The sequence below is a fragment of the Mus pahari genome, chromosome 19, assembly GCF_900095145.1.
Source record: "Mus pahari chromosome 19, PAHARI_EIJ_v1.1, whole genome shotgun sequence".
NCBI lineage: Eukaryota > Metazoa > Chordata > Mammalia > Rodentia > Muridae > Mus > Mus pahari.
In genome coordinates, this window is record NC_034608.1 from 86,794,337 (window position 1) to 86,799,135 (window position 4,799).

Here is a 4,799-nt window from a genome sequence, read left to right on the forward strand (position 1 = left end):
GCAGATACTCTCACGCAAGCTACATGCAGATACTCTCACGCAAGCTACATGCAGATACTCTCACGCAAGCTACATGCAGATACTCTCACGCAAGCAGTTTTTTGGGAACATAGCATTCATAATATAAAAACTACAGTCCCAAGTGGCAGGGTGTCCTTTTTGTGGCTGAGTAATATTCCATTAGAAGCATACATCTCATGCATGCAATCCCAGTTTTCACCCTTCCTTCCTCGACACGGGTTATTTCCTGCCTTAGCTCCTATGGCTGATCATGCAATGGAGCAGTTCTGTCTTACACATACTGACTTTGTTTCCTTTGGATATTTACCCACTACTGGGGCTGCTGGATCCTACAGTGGGTTTGCTTCTTATTATCTGAGGAAGTTCCAGAGAGCTGTCACGTGGCAGCCAAGCCATGTTACCCTTGATTCCTTTGGATAAATCCTGAGGGGCACAGCTGAATCACATAGTAATTCTAGTTCCAGGTTTGGTTTTGTTTTTTCAGAAAACCCCAGACTGTCTTCTCTGGTACCTGTACTGGTTTGCACTCCACAGTGTGTAAGGGTCCCCACATCCTCACCAGCCTTTGATATTTTCTTGGTTACAGCCACTCTCCCTGGGGTGAGGTGGAGTCTTCATGTCCCTTGGGTTGGGTTTGCAGTCAGGGTCTCACATAGTCCAGATTGTCTTTGAATTCCTGATCCTCCTGCCTCAGTCTCCTGAGTGCTGGAATGACAAGCATTGTGTGACATTATTACCGGGGACATGAACAAATATCTATTCACGGCAGATAGGAAACTGACAACAGGCCAAATTACAGATATTCACTAAAATCCAACTTGGTGAACCCTTAGTTTTATTGGGGTTACATACAGGAGTGTGGATGAGGGGTTACTTAGAGAAGCAAAAATGACTCCAAAATAGCTTTATCACTGAAGTCCACCCCAGCATAGTGACAGCTCACAGAGCTCACTGCACAGCTTATGGGCAGCTCAGCAGGCTAGAGAGTATCCCTTCCTGGTGCCTCAGTCGTCCAAACACCTTCCAGGCACCTGTGGGGTCTCTCAGCAGGCCTTGTACCTCAGGCACACTTGAGGAAGGAAGAGCCTAGTGAATCTTGTCACTCTGGGGGACTTCCTGAAGCTTTTGGGTTGTTTACTTCCTGTGCTTAAGGAGCTCCCCTGGGAGCCAGAAAGTTCCAATCTCAGAGGAACCTGCCAGGCTTGCTGTGCCCCCACTTTCTCCAAGGAGTTTTTGGTTTACATTTCCCTAGAAGTTGAGGAGGCTGAATGTCATTTTTATGCATTTGTTGATCTTTTGTTTTTCTTCTTTGAGAACAGTCCATTCAATCCATGCCCCTGTGTTGACTGGCAGCTTGGTTTCCTTGATTAATGTGTTTTGAGATCTTCATATAGTCAAGAGAGTAACACCTGTCAGGCAACTGCTGTCAAAGACTCTTCCCAAGTGACGGGCTACTCGCCCTGAATCATGAATCTCTTTTGTGACATCTGTAAGATGTTGGGTTGGTTTTACTCTAGTTTCTTTGTTCCTATCTTCCCAAAGGGCTCTGAGCTTTCTGGAATCATCTCCTTGGTTTTTTTCACCCCCAGGTTTCTTTTTATGTTTTAGATTCGTTTCTTATTTATGTGGATGTATATGTGTCTATGTGTGGGTATGTGCACATGTGCACGTGTGCAGTGCCCATGGAGGCCAGCAGAGGGCATTGGGTCCCCTGTAGCTGGAGTTACGTATAGTTTTAAGCCACCATATGGGTGCTAGGAAGCCAACTCTAGTCTTTGGAAAAAACAACAAGCACTGTTGACCAGTGAGCCGTCTCTCCTGCCTCCAACCTCCAGGTTTCCATGCGTCCTTTAATGGCAAAGACACTGTAAAAACATAAATAACTGTCATCAGAGCTCAAAAGAGTGAAGGAATGTGTGGTGTAACTTTTCCTGGGGAGAGTGAACAAATGTCTATTCACCCCAGATAGAGCACCTACAACAGGAAGAATAAATAACTCTACTCAAGTCTATCCTGGGAATCAGTGGACTTTACGTCTTCGGTGGAGGGGATGAGTTCTAAGACCAGTAAAGAAGGGAGATCCCACCCTCCGAAACAGGCAGTGGGCGGGGAAACTTAGGCTGTTGGTTGACCGAAGCAATCGCTTCTCGGCCTTTTGGCTAAGATCAAGTGTGGTTGACTGAAGTACTTATCTGGAGTTTGTTGACTTGTGAGAGGTGGATCCAAGTCTCATGACTCCCTGAAGCTTACAAGAATTTTTTTTTTNNNNTTTTTTGAGACAGGGTTTCTCTGTATAGCCCTGGCTGTCCTGGAACTCACTCTGTAGACCAGACTGGCCTCGAACTCAGAAATCTGCCTGCCTCTGCCTCCCGAGTGCTGGGATTAAAGGCGTGCACCACCACGCCTGGCTAAGAATTTTTATACATTTACAAAAAAGAATAAGTAAAAGTTTTAGGAAAAAAAAAAGCATTACCACTGCTTGTAATTTGTACTGAAATCCACATTGTAAAAAGGACAGCAGATTCATGCCTTTGAGTCATAATAAAAGCTTGGGGACCCCAAAAAATGATTTGAGGTTAAAAGCATTAATACTTTTTCTCCTGTCTAGAGGAGTGGAGGTGGAGATTGGACAGAAGTGACTCCAACACGGCTGAGAAGTGTTTTTAAGTCTATACTTAGAAGACAACCAAAGAAAATTTTGAGCTTGTGACTATGACTGTAGGAACACTGCTTTACCAGAGCTACATTAATAGCTAGTCAGAGGTGCATGTTCAAACTGTGAGCTTTGAAATCTTATTATAACAAGAGCACAGAAGGGGAAAGAAACCTGAAGCATTTCTCATTTTTATATACCTTAAATACTTTCTTAGACCCTCACAAAATACATAAACCTTATACCTTTTCCTTCCATCCACTCATTTACCATGAGACACAGGTGTTTGATTACTGATAGCAGTCATTGCAAAACAAGTTCCTTTAAATAAAGAAATAGTAAGATAGATAGATAGATAGATAGATAGATAGATAGATAGATAGATAGATAGATAGACGGACAGATAGATAGATGGATAAACAGACCTATTTTGTGAGTTTCAGCTGGAGACCTAGTGGCTTTGGAAAGGTGAGGCCTGACTTTGCCTGAGAAATGAACTAACCAGGTCGCTGCAGTCTTGGGGAGAGGAGCTACTTTGCATGCTGTTGTTAACATAAAGCTACAGTTAGGGTCAACACCATAGGAGATCTGAGGAAGATTAGTTATAGCAGGAATATAATCCAAGCGGCCTTTGTGTCAATTAAAATAACAGATTTACCACAACTTGGATGGCTTGCTCTATGCTCCCATGGTCTCGGTGGTCTTGATGACTTTTGGGGGCACAGAAGTAGTAAGTCTTAAGCTGTCACGGGACAATATAACATCTTCAGCTGCTGCACAGGGCAACAATAAGCTTTCAGTTGCCAGACTCAGAAGGTCTAAGGGAATTTTCCTGTGGAGAATGAACTCGAGAAAACTGATATACTCTGATGAGGCAGAGTAGAGCAGTCAGTCCAACAGTGGTCACAATTTAGGCAGGGCACTGGCAATGGGTGAGGCATGGGGCAGTTCCTCCCAGTGGTTAGAGTCTGTGCTTCATCACCTTCTTTGGAGACCTTAGGGTTGCTGCTAGGATCTGGCATCTGTCTCTCGTGGGAAGCCTTTTCTATTAAACAGTTTAAATTCAGCAGATCTCTGAAGACTCTGAGGACCATTGTCTGCCTGATTTTAAACAAGCTTTACTTGCTTTTAGTTACTTAATTCTGCTTACTTGCTTTAGGCTTAATCTTGAAAAGGTATACAGGAAGCTAAACAAAGCTTTATTGTATTTGGCATGATTATGAGCCTAGTTCTGAAAACATTGAAGAATTTGGTCACTTATGGTGACTGAGTACTAACTTGCATGTCTTAATTATTTTGAGCAGTTTACAAGTCATTACTCAGATTAGGGCTTCACAGCTTCGTCCCTCTTAAGTTTGAGACTTAAAATTTTGAGTTGAAGATTTAATTGAAGATCCTTTAGCATCAAAAATAAAACTTCTAACCATAAATACAGTCCATAGGGAGTCCAGGAACTTTTCTGACCTTTCCATAGTCCACCATTACAGAATATCAGGTTTTTCATGACTCAGTTTCTCCAAATAGCTAAAGATTTTTAAAAAGTTAGCAAGGGCAAAGAAGCCAGACACACATTTTCCAGTCAGTTACTGTTAACCTGAGTACACCTTAGGAATTTAAAAACCTTATCAAACATATCTTATTCATCAAACGTGTTCCTTATTTAACATTTTCTAGAAGCCTGGTATTGAGCACTTAGCAAAGAAATAAGTGGTTAGAAATAACTCTCTAAATCAGCTTTTGTTAACGGGAGTAGACCTTTATAACCTTAGGAATTTATCATATAGTAATTCATTCTAATCCAAAGTGGTTTTGGAGACCTGTTTTTGACTCCTTAGTCTACAGAGGAGACTGGCTTTGTAGGCTCTGCCTTAGCTGCTTTATACCCTGTGGTCATCTTAATCAAGATGGTGGTGAAGTCATATATTGTGAACCCGTTTTTTAACCTTAGTAAATAAAGATGACTACCAGACACATGGGTGCTTCCATCCTGATGAGAGCATCAGCTAAGATGAAGGCAAGTCACATGGGTGCTGATTAAAAACATCTATTTTCCTAAACAAGAGATGAATCTAAGTTACATACAGTAAGTAGATCTATTTTTCTAAATAAGAGTTGAATCACATAC

The 4,799-nt window shown here is 42.1% G+C and overlaps 1 pseudogene; it reads left to right on the top strand.

Annotated features, from left to right (window-relative positions):
• The first annotated feature begins 2,160 nt into the window (after positions 1 to 2,160).
• On the top strand, positions 2,161 to 2,370 carry LOC115062648 (annotated as a pseudogene).
• Positions 2,371 to 4,799: the final 2,429 nt, after the last annotated feature.